Source organism: Dermochelys coriacea, chromosome 9 (genome assembly GCF_009764565.3).
Source record: "Dermochelys coriacea isolate rDerCor1 chromosome 9, rDerCor1.pri.v4, whole genome shotgun sequence".
Classification (NCBI taxonomy): Eukaryota; Metazoa; Chordata; order Testudines; family Dermochelyidae; genus Dermochelys; species Dermochelys coriacea.
Genome location: NC_050076.1, coordinates 7,099,417 through 7,119,065, shown reverse-complemented (window position 1 = coordinate 7,119,065; position 19,649 = coordinate 7,099,417). Strand labels below are relative to the sequence as shown.

General features: G+C 51.4%; 1 long non-coding RNA gene across 1 annotated transcript; it reads right to left on the bottom strand.

Moving 5' to 3' along the window:
- Positions 1-7,917: 7,917 nt before the first annotated feature.
- On the bottom strand, positions 7,918-19,004 carry LOC122455662. The gene is made up of 3 exons (XR_006274027.1): positions 18,792-19,004; positions 10,075-10,179; positions 7,918-9,226 (listed from the first exon to the last, which is right to left on the bottom strand). It is a non-coding gene; the product is annotated as an uncharacterized LOC122455662 (long non-coding RNA).
- Positions 19,005-19,649: the final 645 nt, after the last annotated feature.

Genomic DNA, 19,649 nt, shown 5'->3' with positions numbered 1-19,649 from the left:
GATGGGGGGGAGGGAGGAGCCACTCAGCCCCTCCCACCTCCATGAATGGGGTTCATGCTTATCCTCCACCTGTAGGAGTCGCCCAGGAGCTCAGCGGGGCCCTCACCCCTCCCAAGTGTGGGGGAGGGGTCCTTACCCCCCCACACCCAAATCTGGGGGGTTTCAGTGGGGGAGTCATAGTCACCCAGCTTGCAGGGGGGTTAGTGAGGCTTCCCCGCACCCCCCCTCCCCACACCCTGCCCCATCTCCCCACACACTCCCCACACCCAGCCCCATCTCCCCACCCTCTTCCACACACATTCCCCCCTCCCCACACCCGGCCCCATCTCCCCACACACTCCCCACACCCAGCCCCATCTCCCACCCTCTTCCACACACATTCCCCCTCCCCACACCCTGCCCCATCTCCCCACACACTCCCACACACCCAGCCCCATCTCCCCACCCTCTTCCACACACATTCCCCCCTCCCCACACCCGGCCCCATCTCCCCACACACTCCCCACACCCAGCCCCATCTCCCCATCCTCTTCCACACCCATTCCCCATCCCAGCCCCATCGCCTCACACTCCCCACCCTCTTCCACACACATTCCCCCCTCCCCACACCCGGCCCCATCTCCCCACACACTCCCCACACCCAGCCCCATCTCCCCACCCTCTTCCACACACATTCCCCCCTCCCCACACCCGGCCCCATCTCCCCACACACTCCCCACACCCAGCCCCATCTCCCCACCCTCTTCCACACACATTCCCCCCTCCCCACACCCGGCCCCATCTCCCCACACACTCCCACACCCAGCCCCATCTCCCCACCCTCTTCCACACACATTCCCCCCTCCCCACACCCGGCCCCATCTCCCCACACACTCCCCACACCCAGCCCCATCTCCCCACCCTCTTCCACACACATTCCCCCCTCCCCACACCCGGCCCCATCTCCCCACACACTCCCCACACCCAGCCCCATCTCCCCACCCTCTTCCACACACATTCCCCCCTCCCCACACCCGGCCCCATCTCCCCACACACTCCCCACACCCAGCCCCATCTCCCCACCCTCTTCCACACACATTCCCCCCTCCCCACACCCGGCCCCATCTCCCCACACACTCCCCACACCCAGCCCCATCTCCCCACCCTCTTCCACACACATTCCCCCCTCCCCCACCCTGCCCCATCTCCCCACACACTCCCCACACCCCGCCCCATCTCCCCACCCTCTTCCACACACATTCCCCCCTCCCCACACCCGGCCCCATCTCCCCACACACTCCCCACACCCAGCCCCATCTCCCCACCCTCTTCCACACACATTCCCCCCTCCCCACAACCCGGCCCCATCTCCCCACACACTCCCCACACCCAGCCCCATCTCCCCACCCTCTTCCACACACATTCCCCCCTCCCCACACCCTGCCCCATCTCCCCACACACTCCCCACACCCAGCCCCATCTCCCCATCCTCTTCCACACCCATTCCCCATCCCAGCCCCATCGCCTCACACTCCCCACCCTCTTCCACACACATTCCCCCCCCCTCCCCACACCCGGCCCCATCTCCCCACACACTCCCCACACCCAGCCCCATCTCCCCACCCTCTTCCACACACATTCCCCCCTCCCCACACCCGGCCCCATCTCCCCACACACTCCCACACCCAGCCCCATCTCCCCACCCTCTTCCACACACATTCCCCCCTCCCCACACCCGGCCCATCTCCCCACACACTCCCCACACCCAGCCCCATCTCCCCACCCTCTTCCACACACATTCCCCCTCCCCCACACCCGGCCCCATCTCCCCACACACTCCCCACACCCAGCCCCATCTCCCCACCCTCTTCCACACACATTCCCCCTCCCCACACCCGGCCCCATCTCCCCACACACTCCCCACACCCAGCCCCATCTCCCACCCTCTTCCACACACATTCCCCCCTCCCCACACCCTGCCCCATCTCCCCACACACTCCCCACACCCAGCCCCATCTCCCCACCCTCTTCCACACACATTCCCCCCTCCCCACACCCGGCCCCATCTCCCCACACACTCCCCACACCCAGCCCCATCTCCCCACCCTCTTCCACACACATTCCCCCCTCCCCACACCCGGCCCCATCTTCCCACACACTCCCCACACCCAGCCCCATCTCCCCACCCTCTTCCACACACATTCCCCCTCCCCACACCCTGCCCCATCTCCCCACACACTCCCCACACCCAGCCCCATCTCCCCATCCTCTTCCACACCCATTCCCCATCCCAGCCCCATCGCCTCACACTCCCCACCCTCTTCCACACCCATTCCCCCCTCCCCACACCCGGCCCCATCTCCCCACACACTCCCCACACCCAGCCCCATCTCCCCACCCTCTTCCACACACATTCCCCCCTCCCCACACCCGGCCCCATCTCCCCACACACTCCCCACACCCAGCCCCATCTCCCCACCCTCTTCCACACAAATTCCCCCCTCCCCACACCCAGCCCCATCTCCCCACCCTCTTCCACACACATTCCCCCCTCCCCACACCCTGCCCCATCTCCCCACACACTCCCCACACCCAGCCCCATCTCCCCACCCTCTTCCACACACATTCCCCCCTCCCCACACCCAGCCCCATCTCCCCACACACTCCCCACACCCAGCCCCATCTCCCCATCCTCTTCCACACCCATTCCCCATCCCAGCCCCATCGCCTCACACTCCCCACCCTCTTCCACACACATTCCCCCCTCCCCACACCCGGCCCCATCTCCCCACACACTCCCCACACCCAGCCCCATCTCCCCACCCTCTTCCACACACATTCCCCCCTCCCCACACCCGGCCCCATCTCCCCACACACTCCCCACACCCAGCCCATCTCCCCACCCTCTTCCACACAATTCCCCCCTCCCCACACCCAGCCCCATCTCCCCACCCTCTTCCACACACATTCCCCCCTCCCCACACCCGGCCCCATCTCCCCACACATTCCCCACACCCAGCCCCATCTCCCCACCCTCTTCCACACACATTCCCCCCTCCCCACACCCGGCCCCATCTCCACACACACTCCCCACACCCAGCCCCATCTCCCCATCCTCTTCCACACAAATTCCCCCCTCCCCACACCCAGCCCCATCTCCCCATCCTCTTCCACACCCATTCCCCATCCCAGCCCCATCGCCTCACACTCCCCACCCTCTTCCACACACACTCCCCTCCTCCCCACTCCAGCCCCATCTCCCCATCCTCTTCCACACACATTCCCCCCTCCCCACACCCGGCCCCATCTCCACACACACTCCCCACACCCAGCCCCATCTCCCCACCCTCTTCCACACACACTCCCCTCCTCCCCACTCCAGCCCCATCTCCCTACCCCTTCCACACACACTCCCCTCCCCATGCCAAGCCCCATCTCCACACCCCTTCCACATATACTCCCCTCCCCATTCCCAGCCCCATCTCCACACACTTCCCCCACCCCACCCCCCGCCCTTCCACACACACTCTCCTCAGGCTGCAGGCTCTTGGCAGGGAATCTGTTCAATGGAATTTCACTGGGCCACTTTCCTGCTCCAGCCCTAAACTGCAGCATGCAGGATTCCCAGCCCGTGAGCTGCAGAGATCCAACTGCTGGTTTTCATGCTGCTTGGCCTTGCCGCTGTCTCTTGCTACCAGATATCAGACACAAGAGAGTTATTCAGAAATCCCGCTAAGGAAAGCTCTTTTGGGCAGGGCCCATCTTTCGGTTCTGTGTTTGTACGGCACCTAGCCCAACCGGCTGCTGGTCTGTGAGCGAGGCGCCTCGGCACCGCCACAATACAAATAACCAACACCACCCAACAAACGCTGCTGCTCGGCAAAGTGTTCTACAAAACTCATCCATCTCTTCCACCACCTCCCTGTGGTGAGCCCCCACCCCCACCCCATCAGCCTCCCACCACTTGGGCATGACAGCAGCGCAAGCCTGTCCTCTCATTCCATTCTGAAGGATAAACGTCTCAATTATTTCAATAATCGAGAGACTCTCTAAGGGCTGGCCCAGTGGGTTGTGGTTAGCGCACTCTCTTGCCACAGGAGAGGTTCAGATTAGAAGGCCAGCCCTAGTCCCTTGCTCCCCAGCCTCCAAAGGGCTCAGAATTCTGCAGAGGGTGCCAGCCCCAGGGAAGTTGTGGCCTCACATCATGTTGCTCTGAAGCAAGTTAAGCAGCCAAGCTAGTATGATAGGCTCCACAGGGCCCTCCAGGGAAGCTTGCCAGGGATGTAGGGATAAATAAGGGGCAGGCTCATTCTAAAGGTGTCAGGTTGGAGGGCTGGTTCCGGGAGATCAGGTTTAGGGAACATGGGAGAGTCTGGGCAGTTGAAGGCTCTCCTAGAGTAAAGGAGAAACATTGGGTTAAGAGTGTGTTGTGTCCTTGCTCTTACCACATGGACAACTGGGTTCAAAATAACCATGTTACGGTTCACAGTCATGCTGGAAGCGCATAAAAAGTGGGGTCCCACAGGGATCAGTTCTGGGTTTGGTTCTGTTCAATATCTTCATCAGTGATTTAGATAATGGCATAGAGAGTACACTTATAAAGTTTGCAGACAATACCAAGTTGGGAGGGATTGCAAGTGGTTTGGATAGGATTATATAACTGAAAATGACCTGGACAAACTGGAGAACTGGTCTGAAGTAAATAGAATGAAATTCAATAAGGACAAATACAAAGTACTCCACTTAGGAAGGAATAATCACTTGCACACATATAAAATGGGACATGACGGTCTAGGAAGGAGAACTGCGGAAAAGATCTGGGGGTCATAGCGGAGCACAAGCTAAATATGAGTCAACAGTGTAACGCTGTTGCAGAAAAAAGCGAACATCATTCTGGCATGTATTAGCAGGATTGTTGTAAGCAAGTCACAAGAAGTAATTCTTCCACTCTACTCCATGCTGATTAGGCCTCAACTGAAGTATTGTGTCCAGTTCTGGGTGCCACATTTCAGGAAAGATGTGGACAAATGGGAGAAAGTCCAGAGAAGAGCAACAAAAATGATTAAAGGTCTAGAAAACATGACCTATAAGGGAAGATTGAAAAAATTGGGTTTGTTTAGTCTGGAGAAGAGAAGAGTGAGAGGGGACATGAGAACAGTTTTCAAGTACATAAAAGGTTTTTACAAGGAGGAGGAGGGAGAAAAATCGTTCTCCCTAACTGCTGAGGATAGGCCAAAAAGCAATAGGCTTAAATTGCAGCAAGGGAGGGTAGGTTTAGGTTGGACATTAGGAAAAACTTCCTAACTGTCAGAGTGGTTAAGCACTGGAATAAATTGACAAGGGAGAATCTCCATCATGAGGGATTTTTAAGAGCAGGTTAGATGGTCTAGATGATACTTAGTCCTGCCATGAGTGCAGGAGACTGGACTAGATGACCTCTCGAGGTCCCTTCCAGTCCTACGATTCTGTGTTTACTAACTATATACAAACAAACAAGGCTCAGCTGCATATATATATTGCTGCTCTGGTAGGTCCTTGTGGTTTCTGCAACAGAAGGTAAGAAGGCCCACTGAGCAGCTCCCAAACGATTTAAAATGACACTACACAACTCCTCTCTACTATATGGTGTGTGTCCCTAAGGAGGGAGCCCCCCCAAGTGTAGACCAGGGCTATGAAGGTTGAAAGCAAGGACAGGCAGTAGAAGGCTGGCTGACCAGCTGCACACATTGAAACCAGAACAAAATCTAGGTTTCCCTCCAATGTGCTAGGGCCCAAGGTGGAGCGAAGAGGAAATTCTTACACTGAGGGCCAAAGGAATGGAGCAATCACACCTCTCTTGCCTGGATCCTGAAATCAATGGGAGGTAAGTGCCTAAGGGCTTCTCTTCACATACAGTGCTACAGCTGTAGTGCTTAGTGAAGACACTACTACACCGATGAGAGAGCGTTGGCATAGTTAATCCACCTCCCCGAGAGGTGATAGTTAAGGTGTCAGGAGAAGCCCTCCCATCGCCATAGCACTGTCCACTCATGGGGTTAGGTCTGTATAACTACATCACTCAGGGGGGTGGATTTTTCATACCCCTGAGCAACGTAGTTATACCGACATAGGTCTGTAGTGTAGACCTGGCCTAAGTACCTTGGAAGATCTGAGCCTTTGAGTTTATTTCAGTCTCGCTGGCTGCAGGCAACCCTGCATCAACTCACAGTCCAACATTTATCTTTACAGTCCGAAGATAAAAGCCTCATTTTGGCTACATTTTAATTCGAGCCTGCATCGAAGATGCCAAAAATCTAAATTTGAAGGATCCCTGTCAGAAATCACCAAGCATTAGATGTGGCCATGTCCTTCCCAACACACTGCAGAGGCGGTGCAGGGAAGCTTTTGATGAAGCTACCCAGCAATTACAATGGTGTAATAGAGAAAAGAATTCAGATCCCAGGCTCTGATTTCCTGGGCCATTAGATTCTACCAGTGCTACAGAAAGAGAACGTGCAAACCTTATGGAGAGAGGGTGATTGCACCACTCGGGAGGCCCTGGACAATTAGGACCCCATCCTCTTGAATTCAAGTCTGTGAGAGCTTTGCATTGTCTGCAGTGGCAGTAGGGTAAGGCCCCCACAAGTGCTCTCGATTTTTAGTTCCGCGGGGCAGGGACCATCTTTTTGTGCTATTTGTACAGCACCTAGCACATCTAGGTCCCAGTCCATGACTGGGGCTCCTAGGGGCTATGGTAATACTCGTAGTAATAATTTTGAACTCTGATGAGCATATTATTCAGAAAGAAAATGACAGCAAAACAGAGCTTTACAGGGGAATGTGTTGTCAAGTGAAGGGAGAAATAGAGGGATACACAGAGAGTTTCAGCAGAAGCCCCAGTAGGGTGGCGAACTACATTCAAAACAACTTTACAGGTCAGAGCCAAAGCTGGACTGCACCCTGCCATGGCTGGAATTCCAAGGAGCACCAAGGTGCGGGTGAAATTTGACAGACCACATGTGCTGCATGACTCCAATGCGGAATGGGGAGTGAAGGACACAGTTCCATCCTTGACTGGTAACTATAAGGTTAAGTCAGACCTTACGAGCAGAGGGACAGCATGGTTGGGTGGTTAAAGCATGGGACTGGGTCAGGAGATGTAAGTTTGAGTCCCCACTTCACCACAGGCTCCGTCTGTGACCACTTATCTCTACAGTACTGTTATATAGGTTCCAACTGAGATCCAGGGCCCATTGTGCTTGATACAGTACAAATGGTTAGCCAGAGACAGCCCTTAGCCTGGAAGAGTTACCAGTTATAACATCTCTGCGCTTAGCTTTTCTGTACCTGAGCTCCCCTATAGTCAAAAGGGGATATGGCAGAATTGCAAAACTCATTTTAGAATCATAGAACCATAGGGTTAGAAGGGAGCACAAGTGTCATCTAGTCTAACTCCCTGCCAAGATGCAGGATTTGTTGTGTCTAAATCCTCCAAGTCAGATGGCTCCAGCCTCCTTTTGAAAACCTCCAGCGAAGAAGCTTCCATGATCTCCCTAAGGAGAAGCAGTTGAATCTATTTACCACTCCTCTAATTTGCATGATCTGCAAACCTTATCACTGTTGATTTTATTATTTCTTCCAGGTCATTAATTAAAATGTTAACAGTTTAGGGCCAAGAACCAATCCCTGCAGGACCCAAGTTGAAACACACCCATTCTATGATGATTCCCCATTTACAATTACAATTTGAGAGTTATCAGTTAATCCATATAATGTGTGCCATATTAATTTTATATCTTTCTAGTTTAATAAATCAAAATGTCATGTGGTACCAAGTCCAATGACCTATAGAAGTCTAAGCATATTACATCAATACTATTACCTTTATCAACCAAACTTATAATCTCATCAAAAAAGATAAAATTAATTTGACAGGATCCATTTTCCATAAACTATATTGAATGGCATAAATTACATTATTCTCATTTAATTCTTTATTAATTGAGTTCCATATCAACCACTCGATTATCTTGTACAGGACTGATGTCAGACCAGTAGACCTATAATTATCTGCGTCATCCCATTTACCCCTTTTAAATATTGGCATAACATTAGCTTTCTTCTAGAACTTTCCTGGTGTTCCAAGACTTATTGAAAATCAATATTAATGGTCCAGCGAACTCCTCAGCCAGTTCTTTTGAAACTCTTGGGTACAAGTTATCCAGATCAGCTGATTTAAAAGTGCATACTTTAGTAACTGCTTTTTAACATCCTTCCAAGATACTAGTGGAATGGAAAGAGTTCTGAAGTAATGTCTTTTTTCCCCAAACACAGAACAGAAATATTTATTGAACTCTTCTGCCTTTTCTGTATTATTGATAGTTCTCCTATTTCCATCAAGTAATTTTGTGGGGTTCTGAGCTCCTCCTGTGGAAGGAGCTGAAGCAGAGCTAAGAGTTATTACTACAGGAATGCAGATTGGATTATAACAAAAGACTAACTGTGTGGGCTGTAAGGCATGTTAGAGGTATGAATTGAACATCAGAGGGTTTAAATCTGCTCCAAACACAAGATGAGAAAAATCTTCCTTGAAATAAACCAGCATAGACAATAGAAAACAACACCCCTTCTCCCCACCACAGTAAATTCCTCCTCCACCATGGCACACAGCATGGGGACAACACAAGTCATTACCCACAAGCCAGGGGCATAAGTAAGATGGACAGAAAAATGAGGGAAATGTAGTTTTAGCTTGATGACAGACTCACCATCAGGCCTGGCCAGGAAGGAGGTGAGAGGGTTATCTTTGGTGCTGTGCTATAGAGGCCAGGTCCCACACCCACTGAAGTCAGCTTTCCATTAATTTCAATGGGATTCAGATCAGGCCCTAAGTTGCTGGTCCTGTAATACAGTCTTATCTCTATGGTCACCAGTTTAAATCCAGTCCAGGTCAGTGAAAGCTAGAAGTTCTTCTCACCTGATGGCAGTTTGGTATCCCCATGTAACAGGAGCTGGGGATCTCAGTGCCATTCGTATGGACGTGTGCACATCACACAAACCACTCCCATAACTGCCACTCGTTGGAGCCCCTTTTGGAGGTCTCAGTAGGGAGGCCAAAGCCGAAAGTTGGTCATGAAGGCTGAATTCCACTGGGCCCCTCTAGCTCACAGTGGAGGCACTTTTGTGGAGCACCATGAGGTCCAGCGCTTTATCTATTCCAGAAGCGATTTGAGGATTTTGGTCTCCAGCCTGCCATCTTTCACCAGCACTAGAATTCACATACATGTTAAATAAGAACAAAAGAAGCTGCATGCCGTGTTTGTTCTAATTCTGTCTTATATCTCTCTATGCAGTTATATCATGCTCATCACCATGCAATCTGAGCACCAGCATGGAGAGATGGAACTTGCATTCTGGAGCAGAAGACTTGACATGGGACCTCCAGAAACAGCATCCCTAGCCTGAGATGTTCACCGGAGTCAAGACACCTTCCATACACTCCCTAACCATAAAGGCAAAGATCACTTTCAGCTAGCCAGAGTGAAGGGAATTCCAGAATAGATTCTCAGAACAACTGTGGGTCACCCCTCCCTGCTTTCTGATGAGACACTGAAATGTGCACGACTTCATCTACTGGTTGTGTTGAGTCAGGAAGGCAGAGCAGAGAGAGGAGCTTACAGGTGTCCAACAGGTGCAAACTCATCACAGGTTCCAATACTGGGATCTGTTCAAGAAGCCTGACCTGCCGCACCACTCCCACCCCTACAAATAAGTGATGCTGTTATGGGAGCAGATAGGAGAGGAAGAAGGAGACCTGCACTTGAAAGGACAGCCTGTGTGAGTGAGACCAGATTGTCAAAGAAGCTATGTTGCATACACATGCAATCATTTGGCTGCACAAATTCAGCGGATTAGGCATGCAGTTCCCCAACTTGCATATGCAAATGTCCATTTGCACACATAACTAATGGTTTGAGCAGCCACAAAAGAGAGGCACTATGGGAGTGTGGGCCCCCACTTTCCAGCTGCCTCTAAACCTTGCAGAGGTCAGCAGCTTTGGCAACACTTATAAAAGGGGAGCTGGTGAATGAGGGGTTAACTCAGCGAGCATCTCACCTTTGCCTTCAGCACAGCTGGCTCCGCTCTTTGGCAGTGAAAGCCTGTCAGGTCCAGTGCTGTCAGGGGAAGGAGCTCTGCCAGCAGCTGTCAGTGACGTAGCATCTTCAGAACAAGAAAGCAAGGCAGTGAGAAAAAAGTTTCCTTAACCCTGTGAGCGTCAGCTACCGGGTCCCAACAAAGTGGGCACCTACCACTCTATGTAGATCTGACTGCAGCCTGAGGGCATGTGTCATCTGTTTGTCAGGTCCCTGGGTGCTGTATGCTGCAGGCTCCCATAAGGAGCATAATTGCGTGGAATTGCTCTCTTTGCAAATGATCTCCCCCCTTCTCTCCCAGCCTAGCCTAAGTAAAGCAATTGGCATGTGGTGCGGGGTTAAGAGGGATCAGCCGTGGCACAGCTACAGCTGTGCAAAGCTGGCACACACATTTGATTTTGGATGTGTTTGCTAAACAGATATTTGAGGCGCTCGACCCTTGGTTGTTGAAGAGAAAGTGGAAGACATCTGGGGGAAGCAGGGTCATGCCTGTGGGTGGACACTGGCATCACCACCACCAATAACCCTCTGTAACCATACTCAGTTGTTGGAGCCTCTGCCCTCACTTTCCACCCCTTGTCACTGAGTCACTCTCTGATTCTCTAACTTCCCTCACAACTGTCGGGGAAGGGGACAACTGTTCTTTGGCAGGAATCAGACGAGCACCAGATGGTGCCACCAGCTGCAAGCACTTTCGTTCCTGCTGGCTCGACTGGAGTACTCGTGCATTTCGCAGAAGGAAATGGACGAAGGGGCCCCAGGTGGTGGGGGTGTTTGTGCGCATTGCCGTCGCCTGCCCAGGGCTGGTCTGTAGCCGTGACCTCAAGCTGCACTTCTGAATGGGGTTTGTCTGCTGGACAGCTCCCCAAAGGCAGCAGGAACAGAGGCCATTGTGCCCCGATAGGCCACCAACTCCAGGGGGGCTGATCGCAGGAAGCAGGGTGATAGTGACTTTTGCCTTTGTGATTTTGATTTCCTTGCTAGGCAGCATCCCTTCTCTCCCCGGTCACTAAATTGTGTTCTATAGTCCATAGACTGTAAACTTTTAGACCGAGTTCTGTGGGGCAGGGACTGTGTTTTCCAGTCTCATACACAATCACACTCATTGCTGGCACTTAATGTAATAAGTGCTACTAATAATAATATAATCTCCTATTTGGGGTCTCATCACACCAGATCAGAGAAAAGCCCAGTAGGGGAGTGGTGAGTTGGAGTTTTTTCCTCCTCTCCATCTCACCGTTCACGAAATCGACTTTGGTTTATGGTTTTAGAGGGGAAAAAAATGGTTGTTCACATTCCAGTTGGAAGATTTCTGTTACGTTCACACTCTCCCAAAAGAAGTTTGGTAAAAAAGTAAATGTTCTTGCGACATAACACAACCTTATTTCTGAGAATTCAGAACGGTCACATGCAAGAACCCTATAACAGAAAGGCCCAATTCCCCTCACCTTACTCTAGACTGTCTGGCTGCAGATTGCCTGCTGCTGGGCACCGATTACACCCTTCCCTTCAGAGCCCCCTCGCCTGCCAGCAGGACCAGGAAAACTCTCTGAAGTTAACAGCAACAGCCTATAATTTTATGAGTTTTCAATACACCATAATTTCCAGCACCTTTCAACGGGAATTCAAGTACAAGGAATCTCAGCAACAGCCACTGGGTCATTTCCATCCACCCCGCCCCCACAGGTGACAGCTGAAGGGTGAAGAGGTTATAGGATAGCTCTCTCATTCACAAGGTGTTTTGCAACAGCAAGCCCAGCTTGGCACATTGGCTTGCATTCCCCCAGTGCATGATTATCTCACCATCATTCCCTCCGGCGGTACCTGATGGCTAGGGCAAGTGGTCGATGAAGAAATAATTGAGAGAACGCTACAATACATGTTACTATGCCTGACAGAGCAGCCAACACTTCCTGGAAATCTTTGAAATAAAGCTCCACCTTTACAAACAGTAAAGGAAGGAACACCTGATCCTGACTTCATTTACATGAGGGTGAATCAGGAGTGACTCCAGTAAAGCTAATGGAGTTGCCTCAATGTCAAGACAGAGTAAGCAAGACCTGGATCAAGTCCTAAAGGTATCTGCATGAGAACAGATCAGTTTCTCTTAAGAGTGCGTCTGTTTCTGAAATCCCACCTGACAACCGAGTCCTCTTTGGTGATGTCAGAATAGTCTCCTGGCAAGACATGAGGTACTATGGACTATTATTAAATATTTATATGATGATAGCACCCAGAGTCCCAGATCAGGTCAGGGTCCCTGGGCGAGGCACCATAAAGAGGGAGACATGATCCCTACCCCAAAGAGCTCATGATCTAGGATGACAAACAACTTACAAAGCGTGGGGGAGAGGAAAACAACATATACAGTCTATGATAGACATATTTTTGCATAAAATTGTAGCTAATCATTTTGTAATTACATAATTGCCTGGGCCCCTCTACTCTGTCCGGCTGATTTCTTATAGGCACCAGATCTTTTGGGGTGGTGAATTCAGCAGGAGAAAGATCAGAATCTGAGAGCCTGAATCTCCCTTGCCTTGTATTTTGTGCCATTATTTACACTGGTCAAAGTGGATGCAAAATGGGAAACTTCTGATCTGATTGTGCTTTGTCCACCACACGCCAAGGCCATGGAGGATCAGTCCCAGGAAGGAGAAAGAAGAAAGAGACCCACCTCATGCTGCAGCCAGGTGCCAAGACAGGATTTCTCCCTATGGCACATTTTCTAGCATGTTCTCTCCAACTCAAACTCATACCCTGGAGAGTATGATTGCCTGCCTAAGAAGTACAATGTTTAGGTCAGACTTGAAGGGCTCACCTCAGAACCAGATCCCTCTACTGAAGTGAATGAAGTTGTCCCTGCTTACATTAAAGTGGAATTCTACCCTCACTCTTAAATGGCTTAGTTTAAGTCTAAATGAGCTTGCAGACTCACTGGAGCCAGGGCTTTGCCTAGACCCCTCTGCAAAGCACCCACTCGGCCCAGCGCTAGCCCATGACAAATGCCGTGCGGCATGCAACAGATGCGAAAACTGCAGTATAAACAGTTAAGGAGAATGCGATGGGCCAGCGAGAAATGTATCCCTCTTTCCGTAGCCCATCCTGCGGTGGTAAGCAGAGCGAACGGAAGGGGAAATGTCAAACTGCTGAACGCGGATAGCAAAGCAGCCGTAAAGGGACTGAAGAGACAGGAGTCTAGATGGAGGAAGGATGGTCCAGTGGTTAGGGCACGAGACCGGGCCTTTAGTGACCTCAGCTGAATCCCTTTGTGACTGCGGGCGAGACACTTACGGCTGGATTTTTAAAGGTAGTTAGATGCCTAAAGACAAAGCTAGGCCCTAATGCCTTTAAAAACCCGCTCCTGTGTCTGTATCTCAGTTCCCCATCTGTAAAGGGGAGATGAGAGCACTGCCCTGCCTCCCAGGGGTGCTCAACATCAGAGACGGTGAGGGACTGTGGTATTGGGGGCCCTGTACATACCTGTATAGGCAAAGCACCAGAGTGAGCCAGGGGCTAATTAGCCACTCTCCTCTAGCCTGTGCCATGTACTCTGTGCATCCTCGAGCCATCCGGGGGAATACCATGCCTACACAAACCCCCCAAAACTCATCACACATGCCCACTTCTGCTTTGACCCCTCTGCCTTACACACACACTGAAAGGGTTAGAACAGCAGCGGGTTGGGACAGAAAATGCTCATGCTTCTGCCCTTAGGGATGCCAAGAGCTGAGAAGGAAGGGGAGCATCGTGTCATCCTCAGGCCAGCGGCCCCGGCAGCCCTCGTCCTGCCGACTCAGCACTCCCTGCATGCTAGCTCCAATCTGGCTGCCCAAGCCTCGCCTGCAAGCAGCTGACAGGCTGGCCACGGTGCTTTCTGGCAGGCTGAGGAGTGAATGCAAGCGTAACTTATCAGTATTACCTCATGTGAAAGCCCTGTGCCTTTGTATCTCAAGCAAACACTGGGCATTATATCCTAGCTGGTTCACATTGTTATTCTGTCTGGTTGCAAAAGGTTAGCTCTGTGGAGCACAGCACGTCCACACAGGCCCTGAACTTTCGTGTGGCAGCCGGACCCGCACCCCACCCCACTGTCCCCAGAATAAATGGCTCTCCACAGGAATAGCAATATCACCCACTTCATTTCCCAGGCACGTCCAGAGCCAAAACAACACGCCGTTATCTGGACTGCAAAGCTGCACAGCAGCCTCCGCCAGCATCATCCATGGCGCATAAATCTGCTCAGGTCGCGGTTCATGGCGGGGCCATTCTTGTTCCCTTCCTCACCTTTCCCTCACCCCTGACTAGAGCTCAGCCTTAGAGAGCTACTGCTCCGGTCGTACCCGCCTGAGCCCGTGCCCACCACCTCCCATTCACTCACATATCCTCTTCCCTGCAATGGCCCAGTCTCACCACAGGCACCAGCCCAAACACCAGGGAAGCTGAGCCAGGGGTTCACACATGTTTCAAAGACTAAGCTACATGGGAACAGAGATGGTCTCTTGGAGGCTTCCTCTCCTATTCCTCACTGCACCGGCCTCTCTCTCCCCCTTCCCCTCCCCATGACTATGGGACATTCCCACGGCAGCTACAGAAATAACTTACCTGGGAAAGTAACACAAGCTGATCCCGGGGGGGGGAGCAAAGACAGGGGGCGGGAGCAGTAGCAGCAGATCCAGTCTTGTCAACCTGATACAAGGCTTGTGAGTGGAGGCGGACAAGAGGGGGGGATCCCAGACAAACACCCCTCCCTCAGAAGAACAGAAAACAAGACGAGCAAGCCCAGCGGTTAGCTTCTGAAGAAGGTCAACATTAGAATCATAGAATCATAGAATCATAGAATATCAGGGTTGGAAGGGACCCCAGAAGGTCATCTAGTCCAACCCCCTGCTCAAAGCAGGACCAAGTCCCAGTTAAATCATCCCAGCTAGGGCTTTGTCAAGCCTGACCTTAAAGTATAGTATTAGTATAAGCTCTGAGGAGAACATCCTCTGTGAGGTGTCCGAGGCCTCAAGCACTGGTGTGCAGTCTGAGACACACACGGATTTGGTTTCTGGAACTACAGAAGGCAAAGCATGAACTTAGCAGGAGCTTCTCTCTTGCCCTCTAATATCCTCACTATGTCTTGGACATACGCTAGCAGGACTTGTGGCCCTCTCTTCTTCCTGGGTCATTGGCCTGAAGAGCCTCCCCTGCTCAAAGGATCCCATTAGTTTCATTGCCATTGCCGCCACCACCACCCCACCCTTCCCCAGGCTCCCTGACACACGGGTATGTCGAAAGTCAGTAAAGACAGGAAAGGGAAGTTACAGGATTAGCCAGAAGGCTCGTGGAGAAGAGAAATCTGGGAACTGATGACAGTTCCCATCAGCAAAGACAGCCTTATCTAGCCTACTGCCAAGACGGGACACGCATCGTCTCCAATACAGAGCGCTACTACACAACTAGTGAAGGCCTGCTTGCCCGTCCCAGCCATGCACGTAGCACATTACAGCATAGACCCCGGGGGCACCTTGTTACAGCTTGGTGCAGAATAGGCGGGACCAGTCATGCTCAGACTCACATAAAGGATGGTGTTGTGGTTAAGGTGCTGGACTGGGACTAGGGAAATTTAGGTTCAGTTCCCAGCTTCCTCCTGTGAGCAAGTCACTCACTTTCTAATCCGTCCCGGGACTTTTCTTTGGCAGTGTTGTTGTAGCTGAGTGGGTACCAGGATATGAGAGAGACAGGTAAGTGAGATAACGTATTTCATTGGGCCAACTTCTGTTAGTAGAAGAGATCCCTGAGTCTCACACATGCCTATCACAACATGGTGTACCTCATCCAGCTCACCAAACGCTGCAACAGCAGCTGCGTGGATGAAACCAGACAGTCCCTATGCTCCTGAATGCGCTCATGCAGAAAAACAATAAAAGACAAAAACACCCTCTGACTCGCAGGCAAACACTTTCCACAAAATGATCACTCCATACCTGACCTCTCAGCCCTCAAAGGAAATCTGCACAATGCCTTCAACAGACAAGCCTGGGAGCTTAAATTCATTACTTTGCTAGACACGAAGGACTTGTCTATGCTTAAAACACCACAGCGGTGCAGCTGGATGGCTGCAACGCTTCAGTGTCGACCCTACCTACACTGACAGGAGGGGTTCTCCAGTCGCTGTAGTAAATCCACCACTCCGAGGTGTCAACCTAGCACCATCTACACAGAGGATTAGGTCAGTTTAGCTACGTGGGGATTTTTTACACCCCAGAGACACAGAGCTATGCCATTGTAAATTGCCAGCATCGACAATTCCTCAAAATCAAGGACTCAAGAGAGAGACTGGTTTTGCGTCTCTTTAAAACACTCTGGGCTTGCCTACACTTAAAATGCTGCTCTGCTTCAGTGAAGACACTACCTATGCCGACAGGAGGGGTTCTCCTGGGGACACAGGTAATCCACCTCCCCAAGAGGCAGTGGCTAGGCCAATAGGAGCATTCTCCTAGCATTGTCTACACTGGGGTTAGGTCAGTTTAAGTGCATCACTCAGCTGGGTGGATTTTTCACACCCTTGAGCAGCGTAGTTATACAGACCTAATTTCCTAGCATAGACCAGGCCTTTGTGACCCACTAACCCTTCTTTGTCCTATGATTGCACAGGTGTTAATGGCCCACTTCGTTCAGAATGGCCTCTTGCAACAGGTGTTAACTCCTATGCTTAAGGGCTGATCTACGCTGGTACCCGACGTCGTCGGCACAGCTATCTCACTCAGGGGTGTGAAGGATTCCCCTGGTGTAGACAGCACTACGTCCACGGAAGAATTCTTCTGTCAACCCAGCTGCAGCCTCTCAGGGAGGTGCGTTCACTACAGTGACAGGAGACCCCCCTCCCAGGACATAGGCAGGGCTCGTCTACACTTGAAGCACTACAGCTAAGTTGCTGCTCCCCTGTAGCGCTTCAGTGTAGACACAACCTACGCTGACAGAAGGGGTTCTCCTGTCAGCTTAGCTAATCCACCGCCCTGAGAGGCAGCCGCTTGGACGAATGCTTCCCTTGGCCTACCGCTGGCTGCTACACCAGGGGTAGGTCAGCTGACCCGCGGCGCTGAGGGGTGTGGCTTTTACACACCCCTGGGGGATGAAGCTGTGTCAACCTAACATTTTAGTGTAGGCCAGGCCATAACATCTACTCTTTAGAGTTTCCAATGTAGACAAGCCCTAACAATCTGCTCCACCTTGTATTTAGCTGGCATGCACTGATTACCTTTCCCAAACCGGACGAGCTATGTGGACCTCAAACACTTGTCCTGTCTCTTCCACCAACAGAACTTGGTCCAATACAAGATATCTCACCCACCTTCTCTTTAGACTGTCCAGTCTTTGGGCAGGGACTCCTGACTACATGTTTGTGCAGCATCCAGCACAGTGTGACCCTGATCTCCACGGGAGCCTCAAGGCATTACCATGATACTAATAATTATTAAAGTTAGGGGTAATTTCACCAGACCTTCACTCCTCAAAAATGCCAATTGAGACGCAGGAGGGGGAAATGCAGGGAGAAGAACGGAGCATACCATCACCACGGCATGGGGAGTGGAAGGAAAAAGAACACAACCTTGTCTCCACAAAAAGTTAAATAGCATCATTTTTTCCCTATTCAACTAAGAACTACATTTCCCCCAGTTAGCTCACTGATACAGCCCTGGATTTAGCCCCAAGGCAAAGAAACTGACAAAAGGGGACACACGAGGAAGCAGCAAAGAGATTAGATCAGACAGAACAAAATGGCAGAAGATTCCCTATGGTGACCAGATAGCAAGTGTGAAAAATCAGGAAACTTTTTTTTTGCAAGGGGTGGGAGTAGTTGCATATATAAGACAAAGCTCCTAATATCAGGACGTCCAGTCACCCTAAGATTCCTGTACACTGCAGCATTGGCACAAAGATATCCCAGTGGGGACAAGCAGAGGCCAAACTGCAGAGGCTCAGGGTGCTGGGAAGGGAACCTTGCGTAGCACAGACAAAAGAGGGTCTGAAATAATTCATGGACCAAATGTGCAGCTGGTTTCAGTTCGCCCAGCTCCACTGACGTTAATGAGCCATGCCAACCTACAGCCATGAAGGACAAAGCCCACTGTAAACAGCGTGACAGTTTCTTATATGAGCTCACTAGGGGGTCATTCCTACCTTGTGCTGTAGGCATTAACTTCTTCAGCAGTGAAAAATAGCCTCCAGTTCTACCGCACACCCACCTGGATGAACCTTATTGCCCTTTGCTTAAAACACTGTCACTAATATTTATTAAGTAGTAAAGACAAAATTTAAATGCAGTTTACTGGGGAAGTGGGTGAGGGTGGGGAGAGTATTGGTTGGGTAGATAGCAGACATACAGGGCCCGATTCCTGCTGGTTGTCAGGGAAGAGGGATCCAGAATCACATCTCTGCCCCAAAATCTGACAAGAAAAGGAGCAATGCAAGACAGGGCCTCTCTCTGCTCCCCCAGCCCCCTATCTGATTTGATCAATGGCTCTGCAGCAAGGCCTCACCCCTCTAGTGCCAGACACATCAACTGCTTCTGGTTACCTCTTGAGTCAGTCAAACACCCTCCCACGCACACAGCGCTGGTGGTTCCCCCAATAACGCCAGCCTTCCTGGGGCTTACTAACAAAGCAGCTGTTTCTGAAAAACAAGTATCACCTGGCGCAGCTTCCATGCCACCCTCCTTCAGCGTTTGCACCTCAGAGTCCCATGGTTCTTGTCCCACAGCTCAAGTAATCCTTCCACACCTGGTGCAGATTTTCCCACAGCCTTCCTTCAAGGTTACACTTAACCATCCATTGTATCCCTTGCAGCTAGGACTCTCACTGACAGCTTCCCCCAGCAGACTTCTGCTCCCGTAGGCCTTTTTCTTTGCCATCCGTGCTATCAGTTGTGCCCCAGCCAGGACAGTGAAACCAGTCGGGGCAGTTTCACTCTGTGCATCTCCTGCCCTAGCCTGTGCTGGAGTGTTTGGCCTTTCAGTGCTGCAGGGGAAGACTGAGAGCCCCACGAAATCCCCTCTCCTCACTGACCGACCCTATTAAAACAATCTCTTCACAGCCGATTTTGCAAAGCCCCTTTTTAATAAGTACAAACCCTTCATTTGAAGCCTAAAATCCTTGAACTTTGCCCCCTTTCCTGACACAATATTTAATTAAATCACAAGAGCTTTCCCATAAAGGGCAGGAGACCCCAAACCTCACTGGGTTCTTTTATCCCAACAAAATCCCCCTTCCTGCCCACTCCCATCCCAGTGGGGTTCAGAAGAAGACAACTGCTGTGGGGACACTTAGACCCCTCTTCTTCCCATACCCCCTTCACACGCAGTGATACTACATGTAGGGTGACCAGATGTCCCAATTTTATAGGGACAATCCCGATTTTTGGGTCTTTTTCTTATATAGGCTCCTATTACCCCCAACCCCCTTTCCCGATTTTTCACACTTGCTGTCTGGTTACCCTAACTACATGTGCCCGATGCTAAATGGCTTTGAGAGAAGATGAACACAGATTCAC